We start from the raw sequence: 24,246 nt of genomic DNA on the forward strand, positions 1-24,246 counted from the left end.
CTAAAGTGAGTCTCTTGTAGGCAGCATATAGTTGTGTTTTACTTTTTGCTTTTAATTCCTTGACTTTCTATTTTGGTTTCTGTACAGTAGATAAAAGTCACCTCTCCCAGTCTTAGCAGACTGGTCTTGTGTAGGAGATGAACTTTGCCAATCAACACAACCCAAAATTCTGAGTGCCTGTCAAACCCTTCTGATTGTCAAACCTATACCACTATCTTTGTTTTTAGTGCTTCCATGAGATTAGTGGGTGCCAGGTCTCATCCAGTCCCATCACTTCATTGCAAATAGATGGGGAAATGATGGAAACAGTGACAGACTATTTTCTTGGGCTCCAAAATCGCTGCAGATGGTGACTGCAGCCATGATATTAAAAGACGCTTGTTCCTTGGAAGAAAAGCTATGACCAACCTAGACAGCATATTAAAAAGCAGAGACATTGCTGACAAAGGTCCGTCTAGTCAAAGCTATGGTTTTTCCAGTAGTCATGTATGGATGTGAGAGTTGGACCATAACAAAAGCTGAGCACCAAAGAATTGATGCTTTCGAATTGTGGTGTTGGAGAAGACTCTTGAGAGCCCCTCAGACTGCAAGGAGATCAAACCAGTCAATCCTAAAGGAAATCAATCCTGAATATTCATTGGAAAGACTGATGCTTAAGCTAAAGTTCCAATACTTTGGCCACCTGATGAGAAGAACTGACTCATTTGAAAAGACCCTGATGCTGGGAAAGATTGAAGGCAGGAGAAGAAGGGGACGACAGGGATGAGATGGTTGGATGGCATCACCAACTCAATGGACATGAGTTTGAGCAAGCTCCAGGAGTTGGTGATGGACAAGGATGCCTGGTGTGCTTCAGTCCATGGGGTCGCAAAGAGTCAGACACGACTGAGCGACTGAACTGAACCGAAGTCTGACCAGTTCCCTCAAAGTTAGGTCAGTGCCCACATGCCTGTTCAGGCTCCTGAAGAACAGTTAATTGCTTGCCTTGTCAGCTCCCAGATGTATGCTAGTTGAAAGCTGGATCCTCAGGAAGCTGCTGAGAAGGGATATTAGGAATGCAGTCTTGCCCATATCAAGGAGATAAGGGGAGAGAAGGAGCAGAGTGGTCTTACCTACTCAGTCCGTACTGATCCAAGGGAAATAACTGCTGGAAGTACTTGTTGTTGTTGTTGTTTAGTCATTAACTCGTGTCCAATTCTTTGCGACCCCATGGGCTGTAACCCACCAGGTTCCCCTGTCCATGGGATTTCCCAGGCATTAATACTGGAGTGGGTTGCCACTTCCTCCTCCAGGGGATCTTCCCAATCCAGAGACTGAACCCTCATCTCCGCATTGGAAGGCAGATTTTTTGCCATTGAGCCACCTGGGAAGCTATATAAAACTTGTTCTCTGTAGTCCCGGGGGAATCAGAAATGCTGAGGCTGTCAGCTCCCAGAGCTAGGTAATTTAGGAGACAGTCTTCAGGTAAAATTTGTAAATTTGGGGTACTAGATGTACAGACAAGTTCCTTCCAGGGAAAACTAGAGACTTGGTTTTATTGTTGGAGTGACGAGGATAAGGTAGAAGATGTATCCCAAAGCCCTTTCAGACTCCAGGTGGAGTCTATCCAGCTCCCAGATGCAAGCTGTTTAGAGGCCTGACCCTCAGCCAGCAGATGGGGAAAATACGCAGTCAAACCCTTTCTAGGGAGAAACTGAAGCTAGCATTTTTGCCTGCTCCCTCTGCACTGAGCCCAGGGGAATAGCTGTCGAAAGTGCCTGTGCACCCATTTAAAAACTGCTTCTTTCTTTTCTGTGCTCCTGGGGGACATGTGAATGGCAAGCCCTTTTGGATCTCTGAGTTAGGTGTTTTAGGAGCCTGTCCCTTGGGTTGAAGCTGTAAAAGTTAGAGTATTAGATATGTAGAGAAGTTCCTCCCAGGCAGAAGCTGGAAAGGTGGTTTTATTGTTGTAGCAAGCTAGGGAGAGAAGACAAGGGAAGTGCCCACAAGCCCTTTCAAGATCCAGAAAGAGCACAGTCAGCTCTCAGATGCAAACTAATTAGAAGTCTGAATCTTGGACAGAAGCTGGAAAAGTATGCGGTCAAATCCCTTCTAGGGAAAAACAGAGCTAGGCTTTTTGCCTGTTCCCTTTGTGCTGACTTCCCTGTAGCTCAAATGGTAAAGAATCTGCCTGCAATGCCGGAGACCAGGGTTTGATCCCTGGGTCAGGAAGATCCTCTGGAGATAGGGGTCCACTCCAGTATTCTTGCCTGGAGAATCCCATGGACAGAGAAGCCTAGTGAGCTACAGTCCAGGGGGTCACAGAGTCAGACATGACTGAGCAACACACACACACATGCACTCTGTGCTAAGCCCAGAGGATACCTGTGAGAAATGCCCATGCACCCATTTAAAAACCACTTGTTTTCTGTCATGATGGGGGACTTGTGAATGCCAAGCCTTTTGGCTCTTCAAGCTAGGTTATTTGGGAGCCAGTCCCTCCAGTGGCAACTATAAATGTTGGAATGCCAGATGTATAGTCAAAACCTTTCCTGAGGGAGAATCTGGGAGTTGGAGGTTCCCTCCCAACTGTAAGGCACTGTCTCAAGACTGGGGTTTATGGCGTCAGTGTCTCAGTTCTTCCTACTTGTTTTGTTGTGGGTATTTTTTCAGTCCTCTGATGGGTAGGAGTTATTTAGTTTCTGGATTTCTCTCAGAGAGAATTGATCTATCTGTAGCTATATATGTTCAGTGAATCCATGGGAGGAGGGAAACTTAGGAGCCTCCTCATCCACCATCTTGCTGATATACCAGTTCACTCTTTTCCCTAAGGTACAATCTTTCAAGAGTTTCAACTGAAACTCATCAGTATCTACAAGGATTCCTCCTCATTGTAGAGCTCTGAACTCAAGTTTTTAACCTCCAAATGCATTCCTAAAACTTCTGTTCAGTTTCTCAGCCTCTCAACTCTTGCCTTCAAATTGGCAAATGCTTTAGGGGCTCTTGATGAACCACAGTTCCTTACCTATAAAATGGGACTAATACCACAGACCTTGCAATGTTGTTGGAACACTTGCATGAAACAACTTTTGTAAAACAAATAACGCAATGCTTTGTACTTAATAACTGCTCAATCCATGTCATTTTTCTCTCACTTTTTTGTGGATCTAACCCTTCCTTGCAAAATGTTCAAGGAAAAACTACAATGACAGCCATATGGCAGTTTTTCTAGACAAGATTTGAAGGGAGGGAAAGCACTATTTCAACTGTCTTTTCACAGCATCTGAAGCACAAGTACCTTATGTCTATCTTGTATGTGGAATCCAGCATCACTGTTTATCTTTTTTTCAAAATAAGCCATAAAAAAGCACAAGTTATTTAGAGTGAAGTACCTAATTCAGAATGCAATATTTATGAGCTAATTTGAATTTCATATGAGGAAGAACTCTAATATTTTGCTTACCCTTGGAAAAATAAAAATTTGTAGCATATGCATAAATATTATTAGAGGTCAAAGGACACACATGGGCTTAGTGACACTTGTAAATCAGTTCCTCTCCCCCATGAGCGCAGGAAAAGGTATAAAAATACAGACATGGATCACATCACAGAAAATGGCTTTTTTGTTTTCTTGTTTACTTTGGGAGATAAACCTTCCCGCCCCTTCAGAAGCTGGAGACTTCTCTGCAGCAGGTATCTGAAAAGAAATGTCATAATGCAAAAAACTTCCCTTCTTAACTCAGTAAAATTGGCAACCTCAGCCTGCATGAGGGTAACAGTGGCCCTGGCACAGTTTACCATCATCATGGATTGGGATATGAGATCAATGCTGGGCTCTTGGAGATACTTCTTTAAAAACAGCTCTATTGAGTCTATTCACATGCAATAAACCACACCCATTTAAAGTATACATTTCCATGGATTTTTATATACGTGTAAAGATACCACCATAATGAAGATATAGAACATTTCCACTTCCCCACCCAGAGATTCCTGTGACCATCTGTAGTCCATCTCTCCTTTTACCCTCAGTCCCAGGTACCCACTGATATGCTGTCTCAATAGATCAGTTTGCATTCCTATATTATTTTGTATTTTCTAGAATTTTATATAAATGTAATCATACAGTGTAAGTCTTTTTTTGTCTAGCTTCTCTCACTTATCGTAATGTATTTGAGGTTCATCATACTATTGCATATATCAGCAATTCATTCCTATGTATTACTGAGTAGTATTCCATCGTATAAGTACACTACAATTTGTTTTATGTTTTCACTTATTGATGACATTTGTATTATTTCCAACTTTCACTATTACAAACAAAAGTGCTGTTGACATTCACATATAAGTCATTTTGTGGATATGTGTTTTCATTTCTCTTGAGTAAATACCTGGAGTGGAATGGCTAGATAATATGGTAGGTTTGTGTTTAACTTTATTAGAAATTGACAAATCATTTTCTAGCATGATTGTACTACCTTATATCCCCACCAGCAATGTGTGAGAGTTCTAGTTTTGGGGATACTACTTAACGTGCATTATACTTATTTAAAGAAATTAACTCAGGACAACTAGCCTATAGTAGGTATATAGTAAGGCTTGGCATTGAGTTCTTTATTTATCCTCTACAAGTCTCTTTCTGCATCTGAAAAAATAAAATAATAATAGAATCTACCTACTAGATTGTTTTGATGCTCACATGAGATATAAAGATCTTAACACATGGTAAGTTATCAATAAATGCTATCTATTATTATTATCATCAGCTATGCATTATTAAGGCTATGTGCCAAGGACTTACTAAGAGTTATATATTTATCATCTTATTTACTCTTCCCAAGATCTTGAAATATAGATATTCATTATATATACTTTGCAGAGAAAGAAACTGTAATTCAGAAAAGTTAAATGACTTGCTAAAAAATCTCATGACAAATGAGTGACTATCTGAAATTCAAACCCAGACAATGTAATTAGAAAGCTCAAGCATTTAAGCATTATGTTGGCTGGGCTTGCATTCTAACAGGATTAAGAGTGAATATGGGTGCATTGCTATCATCCTTCCATGCAGGTTGTCATAATATATATGTTATTACTTGCTCTTTGGTAAACCACTCAACAGATAGAGTACTCGGTGTTTCAGCAGCTTATGTCCCATTCTGATTTGTAAATTCATGGCACCTAAGTACAAATCATGGAGAGAAATAACCCTCTGACATACAGATGGCTAACAAACACATGAAAAGATGCTCAACATCACTCATTATCAGAGAAATGCAAATCAAAACCACTATGAGGTACCATTTCACACCAGTCAGAATGGCTGCGATCCAAAAGTCTACAAATAATAAATGCTGGAGAAGTTGTGGAGAAAAGGGAACCCTCTTACACTGTTGGTGGGAATGCAAACTAGTACAGCCACTATGGAGAACAGTGTGGAGATTCCTTTAAAAACTGGAAATAGACCTGCCTTATGATCCAGCAATCCCGCTGCTGGGCATACACACTGAGGAAACCAGAAGGGAAAGAGACACGTGTACCCCAATGTTCATCGCAGCACTGTTTATAATAGCCAGGACATGGAAGCAACCTAGATGTCCATCAGCAGATGAATGGATAAGCAAGCTATGGTACATATACACAATGGAGTATTACTCAGCCATTAAAAAGAATACATTTGAATCAATTCTAATGAGGTGGATGAAACTGGAGCCTTTTATACAGAGTGAAGTAAGCCAGAAGGAAAAACACCAATACAGTATACACATATATATGGAATTTAGAAAGATGGTAACAATAACCCTGTGTACGAGACAGCAAAAGAGACACTGATGTATAGAACAGTCTTATGGACTCTGTGGGAGAGGGAGAGGGTGGGAAGATTTGGGAGAATGGCACTGAAACATGTAAAATATCATGCATGAAACGAGATGCCAGTCCAGGTTCGATGCACGATACTGGTTGCTTGGGGCTGGTGCACTGGGACGACCCAGAGGGATGGTATGGGGAGGGAGGAGGGAGGAGGGTTCAGGATGGGGAACACGTGTATACCTGTGGTGGATTCATTTTGATATTTGGCAAAACTAATACAATTATGTAAAGTTTAAAAATAAAATAAAATTAATTAAGAGGTTAAAAAAAAAAAGAAAAGAAATAACCCTCTATATCCCATATCTCGTTTGTCCCCTCTGTTCCATGAAATTACTCTGTCCAAGTGTCTAAGCCTTCTCCAGAACAGCCTTTACCTGAAATGCTGCTTGAAAAGATAGGTAACTACCAAATTGGAAAAGTGCCTGAGAGTGCCTCCTACTCAAGCTCCACATATGCCTGTCCCATCAGCCAGCAATTCCACTCCTAGATGCTTAAAAGAAATGAATATATATATTCACCAAAGGAAGCATGTTAGGATATTCATAGCAGCACTACTTGTAATAGCCCCAAATGGGAGAAAAACCCAAAAGACCATCAACAGTATAGAAGTACATTATGTGGAAGAATTGATGCTTTTGAACTGGTGTTGGAGAAGACTCTTGAGAGTCCCTTGAACTGCAAGGAGATCAAACCAGTCCATCCTAAAGAAAATCAGTCCTGAATATTCATTGGAAGAACTGATGCTGAAGCTGAAATTCCAGTACTTTGACCACCTGATGCAAAGAACCAACTCATTGGAAAAGCCCCTGATGCTGGGAAAGATTGAAGGTGGGAAGAGAAGGGGACAACAGAGATTGGATGGCATCACCAACGCGATGGACACGAGTTTGAGTAGGCTCCAGTGATGGACAGGGATGCCTGGTGTGCTGCAGTCCATGAGGTCAGAAAGAGTCAGACACAACTGAGTGACTGAACTGAACTGACACAAAACATAATTCACAGCAATGAAAATCAATACATTATAACTATATGCAAAAGTAGATGCCACATATGTATAAAAATACACATAAACATAATACTGAGTGAAAGAAACCAGACCTAGAAGAATACATGCAATATGATTCCATTTATATAAAGTTTTAAAATAGGCAAAAATAGTCTATGGTATTTAAAGTCAGATAAATGGTTATCCTTCTTGGTGAGCATAGTGGGGGTGTGGTCTGATATAAGTGACTAGAAGGGAACATAAGGAAGGCCTCTGAGAGTACTGGTAATGTTCTGTTAATATGGGTGTTGGTTAAATTATTAGTGTTTAATTTGTGAAAATTCTTTAAGCTGAATACTTTTTTTGTACCTTCATAAGTCATATTTCAATTTCAAAATTCAAAAGCAATTAATCCCTTACTCTGTCTCACCCCTTCACCTCCAACTCCAAAACCATTTTACAAAGCTGTTGATAGCACCATTTTCTTTCATTGACTGTGCTCTCAAGCATCTACTTAAAGATTACTTCAAGAGAAACTGGGATAAAACCAGTTTTTTCAACAATAAGACTTTAACAAAATTCCCTCTCCCACAACCAAATGTGTATCTTCCTTCCCCCCTGTTCCTCCATATGAAGACAGAAAAACAAAAATTGAAAATATGAATGAGAGGCTTGAATTCCATAAAGTCTTTAGGTAGAAATGAGTATGTCCAGCAAATGAATCCTAAGGGACAGTCTTGGACAATGAACCAATCAACGAGTCATGCAGTCAGCATAAAACAAAGAAGCAAGCAATGTGGATATTAAAAGAATTTTTGTTTTATACTTCAGTTTGCTAAGGAAAAAAATCATTGATCTTGGCCTGCCTCCACTAGGAAGTAGGGCTCTCCATATTGAACTACAGCTTTCAAAAACCAGCAGCCACCACAGCTATCAGAACTGCCCATAAATTTAGACACAGTGAAACTAGAGACCAGCTGCTTAAAATAGTTTGAAATGTGTTGGTCTTTTAATACATGTTCATACTTATTAATTAAGCATCTTAAATCATAGGAGAAGAGAACAGCCAGCTGAAGTTTTCCTCTTTGGATGCTTTCTGCCATTGATTTCTGTGCTTTAGATGGCAAAGTTGTCCCTTGTAGGATTGTAACCCACCCATCATTTTTTATCATTCAGTTTTATTATTGGCTGAATTTCCTGTGTACAGCAAAAGCTGCAGAAATCTGTGAAATTCCTTTGGTTATGCTTATCAGAAGAAATACATCTATTGTTTTTGTCTCCTTTAGATATATTTGAATTCTGCCTCTAAAGTGAGCTATCTAATCTCAGAGCAGAGAGTAAATAGATATTAACAGAGGAAGTACTTCTTGTTGTTTAGTAGCTTAGTTGTGTCTGACTCTTTTACAACCCCATGGACTGTAGCCCTGGAGAAGGCAACGGCACCCCACTCTGGTACTCTTGCCTGGAAAATCCCACGGACAGAGGAGCCTGGTAGGCTGCAGTCCATGGGGTCGCTGGGAGTCGGACACGACTGAGTGACTTCACTTTCACTTTTCACTTTCATGCATTGGAGAAGGAAATGGCAACCCACTCCAGTGTTCTTGCCTGGAGAATCCCAGGGACGGGGGAGCCTGGTGGGCTGCAGTCTATGGGGTCGCACAGAGTCGGACACGACTGAAGCGACTTAGCAGCAGCAGCAGCAGGACTTGTAGCCCTCCAGGCTTCTCTGTCCGTGGGATTTCCCAGGACAGAGTGGGTAGCCATTCCCCTCTCTGGGGGATATTCCCGACCCAGGGATTGAACCCACGTCTCCTGCATTGCAGGCAGATTCTTTACTGCTGAGCCACCAGGGAAGTACTTAGCCACCTGAGGAAGTACTTAGTGCCTGACTCACAAAAGTATGATTCTTGGATAGCAAAGTTGGCATTGCCCAAGAGATTGTTAGAAATGCAGACTCTCAGGCCCCAAAATCTGCATTTTAATCAAGTTCCCACATGATGCCTATACATGTTCATGTTTGATAAGCCCTGCTGCGGGGTATACAGAAAACACTGAATAGTAGATATATTTTTTCCCATTTTGTATTAAACATAGCATGTTTTTTCTTATAGCATGTAAAATAAGTACCAATTTTTAGATTGTGGCCCAATTCTCATAATATAAGTAGAAAAAGCCTATTAAAATTCTCTATGAGGCTGGGAGCCTTATCTGTTTATATCTGTGTTTATGTCAAAAGGACAAAATGAATTGCTTAGAGGGAAACCAGGAGTGCTGGGACTCGTGGATACGGATGGTCAGTATAGACAACCCATAAGCCCAGGGCAGAAGATGATGCCAAAAGTGCACATGATGCTGACCACCTGTCTGTCTGTGGAAGACCGGTACTTTGTGGGCAGGGGAAGCACTGTAATGCTGCAGGGAATCACACCGTTCTTCCTCATGGCAAAGACTACTTATCATCCTCCAGGATCCATTATCCCTTTTCTCCTTTTCACAATAACCTCCCTCCACACATATGAAGTTTTATCAGGGCATATCTAGCTAGAGACTACATTTATCATCCTGCCTTGCAGGTAAGTTTGGCCACGATACTAAATTATCCCAATAGAATGTGAGCAAGAAGATGTATATACCTGTCATCCTTAAAAGGAAACTATTTGGCCCACCCTCCTTTTTTCTCTCTTTCCCAGCACATGTGGTGCTGGGAAAACAGCTTTGACCATTAAGGGCAATACCCAAGTGCAGAAAGCTGCAACTAAATATATAGAGAGATGTCAACAAAAAAAAAACCTAATTTACCCTATATAACCCCAGAAAGGCTGAGAAATAGGAGGCACAAATACCTCAGAAGGTAGAGTGAAATATAGGAAAACTGACTGAAACCATATTAAGGAAAGTTAGACCCCCAGTTCCTCTCTGTAACCAATCCCAGCCAGCCACCACCACTTTACAACCCAGCATAGCCAGGAGATCTCATCTCTGGAACAATTCAGCCTGAGAGGCTCCGTCTGGCACAGTAAAAGGTATGGGAGAGAAGCAGGCAGACTTTTAAAACTTTCTTTCCTTTTTTTTACTTTTAGAACCCACAGTCAGGGTTCTAATCCTCCAGGTAGAATTTTGGAAGTGTCTTTTCTGAAGAAACAATCCCAAGAGAAAAAGCCTTATCAATGCTCAAATTTGAGGAGTCCCTAGCAAAATGGCTGGGCCACACTCAATCATACAGAGCTTTTAGTTAGTTTTCCATTGTTTTATATTGTACTTGGCATTTGGTGAGTTCTTGCACTCTAACTCATTTCCTTAATTTCTGGGAAATGTTCTGTTATTACCTCTTTTATAATTTCTTAACCTCCTTTTAACTTTTTTTGAAAACAAGAGGTACGCATCAATAAAATGCAACATTTTAAGTGCCAGAATAACAGGAATAAACAGGAAACCCCTAAAAACTCCCAAAGGAGAAATAAAGTTTGCTCACAAAGAATTAGGAATCAATTTGTAATCATATTTCCCAGTTCAATTCAGTCTCTCATTCGTGTCCAACTCTTTGTGACCCCATGAACCGCAGCACACCAGGCCTCCCTGTCCATCACTAACTCCCAGAGTCCACCCAAACCCATGTCCATTGAGTCAGTGATGCCATCCAACCATCTCATCTTCTGTAGTCCCCTGCTCCTCCTGCCCTCAATCCCTCCCAGCATCAGAGTCTTTTCCAATGAGTCAACTCTTCCCATGAGGTGGCCAAACTACTGGAGTTTCAGCTTTAGCATCATTCCTTCCAAAGAAATCCCAGGGGTGATCTCCTTCAGAATGGACTGGTTGGATCTCCTTGCAGTCCAAGGGACTCTCAAGAGTCTGTTCCAACACCACAGTTCAAAAGCATCAATTCTTCGGTGCTCAGCTTTCTTTAGAGCCCAACTCTCAGTAGTAACACTGAAAGCTGGAGCAGTGCTCGCAACATTCTGACTAAAGATTATTTTCATTCTGGAATTCTATATCCAGACAAACTAACATTTAAGAGTGAACATTTTCAGGCATGAAAAGATTCTGAAATGTATTTCCAGAGAGCTACTCCAGGATGTACTTCACTATCACAAAGGAATAAACCTACAAAGTGGAAGACTTAGGATACAGGGAACAGGGAATTCAACACAGAGAAGAGAAAGGAGAATTTATTAACAGAGGAAATTGTGACAGAACAGCTATGTAGCTGATCTAAAGAACAACAAGTACAGAATGAATCAGAACAGGAGACTCTAGGACAGATGTCTTATGGGCGAGAGGAGAGGAGATGAAACTGATAGACTACTGGATGTGTTTGATAGTATTGAGAAGCACCTGTAACTATGGAGGAGTTGGGAAAGAATTAGCAGATGATATATATAAACCTAAGCAAAGAAAGAAAAGGCAATTATTACCTACAGAAAAAAATGCACAGTAAAGAAATGGAATTATTGTATGCTATATGCCTCAACTGTGAACAATTTTACATGATCATAGTCATTTTAACACAGGGTATTCATTTAACCAAAAGTTATGATACGACTTATTAGAAAGATGAGGAGAGGGACAATATGCAGTGTGTAGGGGTACTAAATTTTGATGTTTTACTATAGGAGGTAAATAGACAATGTACAAAATCGATAAATAAGAAATAATACTATAAATATGAAACTTTGTGTATGTAGATAAATAGAAGAAATAGCTAAGACAGTAGACAGTAGTTTTCTCTGAGGAGTGATTCTCAGGCCTAGGGAGGAGTTGAGCAGTAGCTATATTTTCTTACAAGCTTTTTAGTGCTAATTGTGTTTTTAAAAATTAAGTACAATGGCACACCACTCCAGTAATATTGCTTGGAAAATCCCATGGACAGAGGAGCCTGGTAGGCTGCAGTCCGTGGGGTCGCACAGAGTCGGACACGACTGAAGTGACTTAGCAGCATTAATTTGGTAAAAATAAAAATACAGGTAAGTCAATAACAAACTACTTCTCTGGAAAGTATTCTGTGGTAATTTGAATTTTCTCTCTGTCTCTCTCTCTCTAACTGTAGCATGGAATGATGTATTTCTTGTTAAGAAGTGTCAGGTGTCAGGAAGCAAGTGAGCACTATATGTTTGTGGTGATCCCAGAATCCCTGAGATCACATCAGAGCGTTCTGCTCATATGAGGACTGGCCCTAGTGGGCCATTAGTGTGTGCATCTGGTAACACTGCAACAGTAATTTCTAAATAAGGTCAGCATTCTTGCGCAAACAGATATGACAGCATGATTAAATGATGAAAATCAAGCCCAAGGGCATTTTAACAGGAGTTATAGTCCTGAAAGTAAAATGAGGATCAGAAGGCCTGGACAAAGGAGTGTCAGATATGAACTTAGGCCTCAGTGTCCTGAGCATTCAGGAATCTTGCTTTCTTAGCCAAGAATCATCATCAGTTTCATCTGACATGAGAGTCAGTCTTCCTCTAGGCAATGCCAGATAGATGACGCAGAATGGCACAGATCCAGAGCAGAGCCACGCAGGGCCAACAGCCGCCTGGGCATAAGGGAAGTCAGGCCTAAAAGAGACCTTCAGTTTTTATTACTCATTATCCTGACTTAGTGCCTCTTCAGCCATCTTTGTGACAGCCAGGAGCAGTGACCAGTGGAGCATTCAGTCAACAAATGTTATCATCACTGCAATAATAATCATGTCATCACCCATCATAATGGTGTTTGTTCTGAGAGAAGACACAGAAGGCTTAGGGTTTCCATTTGGGAAAAGCCAAGAAGGAAAAAGGCGATATAAGTAGGACAGGTTTGCCAACAGGGGTGGAATGGAAGAGGGCATGTGGAATTGAGAATGAAATAAAGGGATAAAAGACAAGTGGCAGTGAGGAAAGTGGCACCATAAGAGCTACACGACAACAGCTAGAAATAAACTGGTTTCACAATAGTGTTGAGAGCAAGAGACGGGTAATTTTCTGCCACAGTCACATTATATCCACCATACAGTGTGTTCACTAGTCAGATATACCATTGGTAATATTTTCAGTTACGTAGGAGATGCTGTCAGTGCTCCTCCCACATCCTCTCTGATCTCCTACCATGCCCATCTTACCAGCCTGACCTCCAGTGGCTGGTGCATACGTCTTTGCCAGAAGGCTGACTTGGGGCTGCTGGAACCAACTTCTCCCCCACAAACAACAGTGCCTGGGAACCAACTCTGAACAGATATCTGATGAGTGTGGAGGTAAACATACCTCAGATATCTGGCTCCTTCGGTGGATTATGCTGAGATGTCTGTTTTCTGTTTCCAGGGTTGCTCACTGTGGTAGCTGGTCTTTTTAAAGCACCTTTTATTGACTGTCTCCCCTGCCCTATATCCCCTCCACATTCCCAACCAGTGTTCCTGTACCTCCCTAAAACACTTTGTATGTTCTTTTTTTTTTTTTTTTTTAATTGACTGTGCCCTGCAGCTTGCTGGATCTTAGTTCCCCTACCAGGGATTGAACCTGTGTCCCTAGCACTGAAAGCACATTGGTCCTAATCACTGAACCACCAGGTACTTCTGTACATTCAATTCTTACCTAACATTCTGCCTCTGAAGAAAACCCGACCAGGACAAACATAAGCAGCATTGAAAGTAGATCTATAGAGAGTTATGCCTGCTACTGCAGTATGGTCAAGGGCATCCCAGAGAACAAAGGCTGACTAGTAACTACAGCTCCTTCCCCGGCTGCACCTCTGCCATGAAAAGAATCCTTTTTCTGTCTAATGGGGACAATCAGCCTAAGGGTAAACTATGGAAACAATTCAGTCCAAAGAAGAGGATTTTTAAATATAATATCTCCAAGGCAGACTGTGTATTTATAAGAGTCTTAGGCTGGTTGAAAGAAAGTGAAAGTGAAAGTTGCTCAGTCATGTCCAACTTTTTGGGATCCCATGGACTATAGCCTGCCAGGCTCCTCTGTCCATGGAATTCTTCAGGCTAGAATACTGGAGTGGGTACCTGGTCCCTTCTCCAAAGGATCTTCCCAACCCAGGGCTCAAACCCAGGTCTCTCATATTACAGGCAGATTCTTTACTGTCTGAGCCACCACAGAAGCCCAAGAATACTGAAGTGGGTAGCCTGTCCCTTCTCCAGGGTATCTTCCCCACCCAGGAATCGAACCCCAGTCTCCTGCATTATAGGTGGATTCTTTACCAGCTGAGCTACCAGGGAAACTCTAGGTAGGCTAGCAGGGGCAATGTCAATTCATTTTAAATTCTAAGATTATATTCCTCTCACACAGTTCAAAGCAATGTACTGCCTGCCAACCAGGATATGGTTTTTGTCACATTATATGTGAGAACAATCATAGGAATAACATTGGCCCTACTCTATAGAAGATTAACATTATAATTTGTATTAAGAAGACCTATAATACAGATTTATCTGTGATACATAGTTAATATAGTTCTGTGACATATAATCACTCTCATGTAGGTAGTTGCATTAAATGTCTGAAGTTGCAGCAGAGAGGGCTACTTGCAAGTAAGCTCTTGAAGATCTTGATGGCAGGGCAATGGTTGGAAAGTAGAAACTGGTAGACAGTTCCCCCACCCCACCCCTGCAAGGGTGCCAGAGATTAAGAACAATCCCAAAGCCCCCAGATTGCAGGTTTTCCAGAAGGAAAATGATCTCACCTTGATGAGAGAGAGTTCAGGTATATCTTTGGCCTAGGAACAGTGGTTGTAGCCAAATGGAAAGAGAGGTTGGGTATCCCCTAGCCAACTAACCCTCAGAATACTTTCTAGATTGGCTCTGCCACTGGGGACCAGACTAGTATTCCATGCAAATGACACTTCAAACAGTTGTGAATAAAACAGGAGAGTTGATTCTCTGATGTGATTCTAAAACTCTCAGAGAACAATGCAGAGCTCTCTTAAGACATAATAAAAATATAGCCTAGGTGAGGGAGAGTACTTGTTCCCACTGCAGCTTAATGAGTGAATAAATGCAAAAGGGACTGTAGCCACACCAGACAAACAGCAGGGAGTTTAGTCCCTCAAATAATTCAATAAATATTTATTGAACATGTATACATGGCAGCATGATATTGTGCTAAATATCAAAGAGGTAGTGTTTCTTTTAAAGATACAGTGTTCAATAATAAGAAGGATGACTTATCGTGGTGCTTACAATGTGCCAGGCACTATTCTACTTTATAAGGTTTGTAAGATATAGCTACAAGATCCTTTCATCCCCCACTTTTACACATGGGGACAGAGATTAAGTTATTTGCTCATAGTCATGCAAATGGTTAGTGCTAGATCTGGGATTAGAGTGTGCTGCCCCCAGGTAGTCCTAGCCTCCATTGCTCCATTGCCTTGGAATTTACATGCTGGTGAACAAAAAGATCTTATATAAGATATTAATCATATTTGCAATCATTTAATTTCAATCTTAATCTAGACTTTGTAGGAGGTGTTATGTACAGAGTGCCCTGAGCATGTTCACCAGCTTATTCACTCCATAAATACATACTGATTGCCTACTCTGTGCCAGGTTCTGTGGGAGATACTGGGAATTTAATGAGAGCAAAACAGATACCTCCTCTGCTGTCCTGTGCAGGGAGGAGGGTGTGAGACATTATTTGAATAATGACATACACTTATATGTGATTGCAAAGGTGGTTAATGCTTTGAAGGGAACTACTGAGATTATTAAGAACATATAATATGAGGACTTGACATTTAAAACGAGATCAAATGAGATCTGAAGAATGAGTAACAGTTACCGTGGTAAGGAGAAGAGGAAAATACATTTCAGGGAAGTGTGTACCAAAGCTCCAAGGTAAGAAAATCTAAGGCACTGAGAGAAAACCAATGAGGTTGTATTCCCATGAGTGAGAGGGAGAGTAGAATGCAAGGCTGGTGGGGAGGGGTCACATGACTTATCAGTCAATTAGGTTACTTTTGAAAGCAGAAGGCCCTCTTTTTTTTTTCCACTGTGCTGTCCTGGCCTGTGGGATCTTAGTTCCCTGACCAGAGATGGAACCTGCGCCCCCTGTATTTGAAGCCCAGAGTCTTAACCACTGGACGGCCAGGGAAGTCCCCTTGAAAGTGAAAGGGATGCTGATAATAATTAAACCAGGACAACAGGCATAAACAGGTTTCGAATTGGGTAGATTGGGACAGATGGTGACTCTAATTTAGGCCTTGTAAAGGTTTTATTCTCTATCCTAAGAATAATAAGAAGCCGTTGCATGATTTTAAATGAGAGGTGGGGGACATGTATAATTATATTTTATTATGATTATTTTTAAGAACGCTCTAGCTGTAATGTGGAGAAGGCAATGGCACCCCACTCCAGTACTTTTGCCTGGAAAATCCCATGGACGGAGGAGCCTGGTAGGCTGCAGTCCATGGGGTCTCTAGAGTCGGACACAACTGAGCGACTTCACTTTTACTTTTCACTTTCATGCATTGGAGAAGGAAATGGCAACCCACTCCAGTGTTCTTGCCTGGAGAATCCCAGGGACGGGGGAGCCTGGTGGGCTGCCGTCTATGGGGTCGCACAGAGTCGGACACGACTGAAGCGACTTAGCAGCAGCAGCAGCAGCAGCTGTAATGTGGAGAATAGATAACACAGTGATAGCAAATGCAGAAAGACAAATAAGGACATTATAATAAGAATCCAAGTGAGAAATGATGGTGCTTTGGACCAGAGTGAAAGTAATGGAGATGGAAAGAAGGAGATGGAACATAGTGATCATGACTAGTAAAATCAGTACAACTTGAAGACTGATTGGGTTTGAGGAATAGAGAGGGTGATACAGGAGCAACCTGGAAACTGATTAATGATATCAGGAGAAGCAAGAAAGAAATGGCCAAATAAAGAATGAAGAATGAAAGAAATGGTCAAACAAATGTCTGAATGGCCATTTACTCCCCATGAGGGATCTGAAGAGTCTAAGAAACTGGCATCCCGGCATTAGGGATTACTTCTCATAGCCCCATTGTTTCCCACCTTGGCTCTTAGATACAAACCATTTCTTGTGGTATAAACACATATGCACAATTAAAGAATGCAGGTTTATCTGAGGGACCTAGAACTAAGCGAGTGGCAGAAGCAAAAGATGGTGTTCAAGGATGGCAATATGATTTCAGAAAGGAAATGCATGTTGAAAAGATTTGGAAGAGAAGGAAGGACCTGTCTTGTAAAAGAAATAGGCATTCCAGATAGAAGGAAAGGCATATGAACAAATCCTACTAGGTTGTATGTTGAGTATGTTAGTGACTTTCCAGGGCTTCCCTGGTAGCTCAGTTGGTAAAGAATCCACCTGCAATGCAGGAGACCCCAGTTTGATTCCTGGGTTAGGAAGATCCGTGGAGAAGGGGGTAGGCAACCACTCCAGTATTCATGGGTTTCCCTGGTGGCTCATATGGTAAAGAATCCACCTGCAATGTGGGAGACCTGGATTCGATCCCTATATTGGGAAGATCCCTTGGAGGAGGGCATGGCAACCCACTCCAATATTCTGGCCTGGAGAATCCCCATGGACAGAGGAGCCTGGCAGGCTATAGTCCGTAGGGTTACAAAGAGTCAGACACAACCGAGCAACTAAGCACAGCCCAGTACAGAGACTTTCCAAAGGTATCATTTAATGTTAAAGGGGTCTTTCTTTCTTTTTAAAATAGAAGTAGAAAATAAGGAACAAGCCCCAAATAGTTTCCCTTCCAAAGGAATCACTTTCCCTTTTCTGGACCACTGTCAGATGTCATCTGATTCTGTCCCAATTGAAACAACCAAATTGGGAGGAAAAATCCCTTCAAGGGAATTATACAAAGCACACTGATTTACCTCGTGGATAAGTGAAGTCAGAATATAAGTTCTCTTAGCTAGCATATCTTTTGGGTTGTTGTTTTTAATTTACTTATGTCTGAGGTTGATCAAAGTAAACTATGTTTAAAACAGCTCAAAGTTCCTCTTACTGATTTTAATCAAAATGGAAATAATGTGTACTTTGTCGTCCCCTTCTCCTCCTGCCCTCAATCTTTCCCAGCATCAAGGTCTTTACAAATGAGTCAGTTTTTCACATTAGGGGACTAAAGTATTGGAATTTCAGCTTCAACATCAGTCCTTCCAGTGAACACCCAGGACTGATCTGTTTTAGGATGGACTGGTTGGATCTCCTTGCAGTCCAAGGGACTCTCAAGAGTCTTCTCCAACACCACAGTTCAAAAGCATCAATTCTTTGGCACTCAGCTTTCTTTATAGCCCAACTCTCACATCCATACATGACCACTGGAAAAACCATAGCCTTGACTAGATGGACCTTTGTTGACAAAGTAATGACTCTGCTTTTTAATATGCTGTCTAGGTTGCTCATAACTTTTCTTCCAAGGAGCAAGTGTCTTTTAATTTCATGGCTGCAGTCACCATCTACAGTGATTTTGGAGCCCCCAGAAATAAAGTCTGTCACTGTTTCCACTGTTTCCCACCTATTTTCAATGAAGTGATGGAACTAGACGCCATGATCTTAGTTTTCCGAATGTTGAGCTTTAAGCCAACTTTTCCACTCTCCTCTTTCACTTTCATCAAGAGGCTTTTTAGGTCCTCTTCACTTTCTTCCATAAGGGTGGTGTCATTTGCATATCTGAGGTTACTGATATTTCTCCCGGGCAATCTTGTTCCAGCTTGTGCTTCCTCCAGCCCAGCGTTTCTCATGATGTACTCTGCATATAAGTTAAATAAATCAGATCAGATTAGATCAGATCAGTCGCTCAGTTGTGTCCGACTCTTTGCGACCCCATGAATCGCAGCACGCCAGGCCTCCCTGTCCATCACCAACTCCCGGAGTTCACTCAGACTCACGTCCATCGAGTCAGTGATGCCATCCAGCCATCTCATCCTCTGTCGCCCCCTTCTCCTCCTGCCCCCAATCCCTCCCAGCATCAGAGTCTTTTCCAATGAGTCAACTCTTCGCATGAGGTGGCCAAAGGACTGGAGTTTCAGCTTTAGCATCATTCCTTCCAAAGAAATCCCAGGGCTGATCTCCTTCAGAATGGACTGGTTGGATCTCCTTGCAGTCCAAGGGACTCTCAAGAGTCTTCTCCAACACTACATTTCAAAAGCATCAATTCCTCGGCACTCAGCTTTCTTCACAGTCCAACTCTCACATCCATACATGACCACAGGAAAAACCATAGCCTTGACTAGAAGAACCTTTGTTGGCAAAATAATGTCTCTGCTTTTGAATATGCTATCTAGGTTGGTCATAACTTTCCTTCCAAGGAGTAAGTGTCTTTTAATTTCATGGCTGCAGTTTATATAGCCTTGATGTATTCTTTTTCCTATTTGGAACCAGTCTGTTGTTCCATGTCCAGTTCTAACTGTTGCTTTCTGACCTACATACAGATTTCTCAAGAGTTAGGTCAGGTGGTCTGGTATTCCCATCTCTTTCAGAATTTTCCACAGTTTGTTGTGATCTACACAGTCAAAGGCTTTGGCATAGTCAATAAAGCAGAAATAGATGTTTTTCTGGAACTCTCTTGCTTTTTCCATGATCCAGCAGATGTTGGCAATTTGATCCTCAGTTCCTCTGCCTTTTCTAAAACCAGCTTGAACATCTGGAAGTTCACAGTTCATGTATTGTTGAAGCTTGGCTTGGAGAATTTTGAGCATTACTTTGCTAGCGTGTGAGATGAGTACAATTGTGTGGTAGTTTGAGCATTCTTTGGCATTGCCTTTCTTTGGGAATGGAATGAAAACTGACCTTTTCCAGTCCCATGGCCACTGCTGAGTTTTCCAAATTTGTTGGCATATTGAGTGCTGCACTTTCACAGCATCATCTTTTAGCATTTGAAAGAGCTCAACTGGAATTCCATCACCTCCACTAGTCTTGTTCGTAGTGATGCTTCCTAAGGCCCACTTGACTTCACATTCCAGGATGTCTGGCTTATGTCCTGGTCCTACTCTTTCTGCCACATTCCATAATCCTAAAGCTTTGTTGGGCTTCAAGCCTCATGGAGTTCCTGACAAGCTCATAGTGTAAGAATAAATAATGATTTATTTAATTAGTATTTTGCAGAAGGAAAATGTTCATCTCTTTTAACATCAGTATTCAATTTCTTTTGAAATGAATGTTCAGTCAGTGTTCTTCTCTCTTAACATGAAGCCAACCAGAACTTCTTTTGGCAATTATATTGTACTGAAAAGGACTTTTCTGTGGTAGAATAGAGCTAATTTGATGAAAACCTCACAAATTCAATTTTGGGTTGCATTCTCATTTAACCTTCTCTCAGATTTAAATCAGAGGAATCATCTTTCCCTGAAGCAGTAGAAAATAATAAACAGTGTTTATTTGAGGCTTTTTCCAAGTATAAAGACAACTAAAGAAATGGAAAGATTAATTTGTACTTGATTTTGTTTAAAGCTTTTGAAGGGAAATTACATTTGTTGTGTTTGTTCAAATGAATATCTTTCTGGCACCTCAGTCCATTGCTGAAAAACAGATACAGAGTTCTGTGAAAGTTAGTAGATGGAAATGTTCTAATTCAAGACTTATTTCATGTAGGAAATAAACAATAACCACATCTGATTTAAAATGTTATGATACTTGTATTTTAAAAGAAACAACACACAAGTTATTAGAAATACGAATTACTTCATCTTGAGATTCATCAGTTCCCTTTATCCTTTGGTTATCAGATAAGTTAAAGTTTTCAATTATATAATTGGCTAATATTTACAAAACATGATTTTAAGTGTCCTAAAAAATTTTTCAGCTATTTTATTACAACCTTGAGTTACCATCTTGAGTTACCATCCTGTCTCATTTATTTTTGAACTTCAGACATCTCAAAAGAGTATCCTCTTCCCTTGGCTTCCACCTGTTTACCAGTCAATTTTTAACCCTAACCTCCATTGAAACTGCAGTCTTAAACGTCACTCATGAATGGCTGGCCTTCCTCTGCTGGTAACAAAATCTTTGGGTCTTTTTTTAGTCATCATTCTTACTGGCATTTACCTGCAACATTTGACATTGTTGAAGTTGATATGGTCCTTTATCAGCTATTAAAATGCTAAACTATCCTGGTTTCTTCATCCTATTGCATCAGGGTATGCAGTCATGGCAACCTCTCATTTGAGAGGAGAAAGCATCATTGTTAAAGAGAAAATAAGATAAAGCAATACATTTAGGGGGGAAAGTATTTTGGTGACTGAGTTGTTGAGGACAGACAGACAAACCAAAGAAAACAAAAACAGTGGAAGTTTAACCAAGTAGAGCTAAGGTCCCAGTGGAAGCTGAAACTGTACATGTACCAACCCCAGATGCCTTGGCATTAGAACCACCTCCCCTTTTAGTGGTGCCATTGTGCTGATTTTTTTTTAATGCAAGTAACATAAAAATTAGGGATAAATCCATCAGTGGTCTGGAAGGAGTTTGGCAAGGGTTTATGCCTCAGACACAAAAGATGAGATCACAAGGGGAAAACTATGTGGGTTAAGTGCATAAAAATTTCCTTGGATTTTCACATTTGATACCTTCTGGGGCCAGCATATACCTGCTGTTTCTCCCTTTATATTGGTAAAGTCAGTGTTGGTGAAGTATCACCTGGTTGCATATTCATCTGTTCTGTTCATTGGCCTAGCTGCCTGTAAGGAATCTCAGTCTGGACAAAAATACAGAAGAGCACTTTCCCAGTTTGAGATTAGAGCATCTGAAAGACCTGATCCTCAGATTGCTTCCTCTGCCCTGCGAACCATCCAGTGGACTGGCTCAGCCAAAGTTGGGAGTGGGGGAAGAAGAGGCATTCAACACTTTCTCTCCTTCCTCTTCTCTTTCTCCTGCCTTCCTTCCATTCTTCAATAAACATGTACTGAGAACCTAACAAATACCAATTACTCTGTTAGATGCCAAGAGCACAAAAATTAATAAGACTGGCCCTCAAACTGAAGTAGCTTATGGTCTTAAGGGGAAATGTATAGCCTACAAGCACCTTAAAGTCAACATTAAAAAAAAATCATGGATTCTAATCCTTACAGTGCTCCCAACTCCATCCTCATCCTACCCCCTCTTCCTAATTTCTCTATTTCTATTACAGGTAATCAAAGGTTAGTCAAGCTTAAAACTCTATATTTATCACTCAGTTTCTAAAATAAGTACCCCTCCTTTCCTTTTCTACTGCTATGTCCTTGGTTTTGGTACTTATTAATTTTCTACTGGACTGATGTGCTTGCTAAGTTTCTTGCTTCTAGTTTCTCCCCAGTTCAATTCATCCTACTCAAGGCCACCAAATTAAATTTCTTCAAACATGACACTCAGTGTATCAATAGCCTAGATAAAGTTATCATGGGCTTCCCTGGTGGCTCAGACTGTAAAGTGTCTGCCTGCAATGCAGGGGACCCGGGTTCAATTCCTGGGTCAGGAAGATCTCCTGGAGAAGAAAATGGCAATCCACTCCAGCACTCTTGCCTGGAAAATCCCATGGATGGAGGAGCCTGATAGGCTATAGTCCATGGGGTCACAAAGAGTTGGACACGACTGAGTGACTTCATTTTCACTCACTTTCGAAGTTATCATGGACTCTACAAAATATGTATTCAAAGTACCTAGCAGCTGACTTCAGCTTATCTTTCCAGCATAGTTTCCACCATTACAAATGCATACTTTATTCTCTAATTATATTAGTGTGGTAGGCTGAATAGTGGCTCCCAAAGATGTCTACATCCTAATCCCCAGAGCCTGTGACTATGTCACCTTACATAGTAAAAGGGACGTTGCAGATATGACTAAGTTAAGGATTTTGACATGGGAAGATTATCATAAGTTATCCACATGTGTCCAGTGTAATCACAAGGGTTCTTATAAGAGCAAAACAGAAGGGGGGTCAGGGACAGGAGAAGGCAATGTGACAATGAGAGATTAGAGAGATACAGTCATGAATTAGGGAATGTCGACAGTCTCTAGGAGGTAGAAGAGACAAGGGACAGATTTTTCCCTAGAGCCTCCAGAAGGAACCAGCCCTGCTGAATCTTGATGTTAGCTTCATAAGCTAACATTGTGGCATTTGTTATAGCAGTAATAGGAAATCTAACACAATTCATTAGCTATTGCTCTGTAAATGACAACTACAGAATCTCAGTTGCATAGGAATATAAGCATTTACTTCTGACTCACAGGTCTATAGGTTGGCTGGGCTTTGCTGATATTGGATGGGTTTTGTTGGCTTCCCACTCTTGCTTCAGTTCATCTCTACTCTGTGTGTTTCTCTTTTTTTTGTAAATAGCAAGTTGCATAGGAAATACCCTTCTCTAACTCAGCAAGTACATCTCAAGCATTTGCTCATATCATATCTGCTGACATTCCTTTGATCAAGGGAGCTTGCTTGGACAAACCCAAGATCAATGGGACAGTAAAATATCTTCTTGTGTCTAGTTGGGGGAACTTCAAGGCCTTGGGGGAAAGGGCATATAATTAGAGAGGGTTGGAGAAATAGAAGGGCTTCCCAGGTGGCTCAGTGGTGAAAGAATCCACCTGTCAATGTAGGAGACATGGTTCAATCCCTGGGTCGGGAAGATTCCCCTGGAGGAGGGCATGGCAACCCACTCCAGTATTCTTGCCTGGGAAATACCATGGAGAGAGGAGCCTGGTGGGCTACCATCCATGGGGTTGCAAACAGTCGGATATGACTGAGCACAAAGGCAGAGTCAAAAGTAATAGGAATAATAATGCAATATGTTCACTGGTATGCTGGTAGACCAGTTTGAAGAAACAAACAAAAAAGCAAATAAAAAATTTTATAGACTTTGTAAATAGTCCCACTATGGTTGATTTCAAACTACCAACATGATGTCACTGAATAGAAAGTGGGAAGAGATGCGCACGATGGGCTCTCATTCCAGCGTAGCATTGGATCTACAAATCAGTCTAACCAGCCTCATGCCATTCTCTCCTAACTGAAATCCCTCCACCTTTCAAATGCCACCTTTTACACAAAGTTTCTCTGTTTTCCTAACTAGAAGTGAATACTCCCTACTTGGCATTTTCAAAGCACTTTCTTGTGGATATTTTTCATTCCTTTTTCTGGAATACTTATTGTGCATATGGACATATGTGCACTGGTTTTCAAGGTGCTAGAAGGTAGCAACTGTATCTAATCTCTCTTGAGATCTTGCAGCACTTTGCACACAGTAGGTGTTTGTAACTATCTATTAGATGAATAAATGGATGAATGAGACACATAAAAGGATAAAAATGTTAATTAATTACATTATTTGGACAAGTGTTATTCTGGCAGAACAGTCATCCAAAAGAAATAAGCCAACTAAGAATTCCAAGGAACCAGTAACCTAATCCCAGAGAACACAAGAGTTCTGACCATGTGCAGTGGGTGAGAAGTTTTGTCTTCCTAAACTATTCAAAGCTGAGAATTTGAAAACCCCCACA

The sequence above is a fragment of the Bos mutus genome, chromosome X (genome assembly GCF_027580195.1).
Source record: "Bos mutus isolate GX-2022 chromosome X, NWIPB_WYAK_1.1, whole genome shotgun sequence".
NCBI lineage: Eukaryota > Metazoa > Chordata > Mammalia > Artiodactyla > Bovidae > Bos > Bos mutus.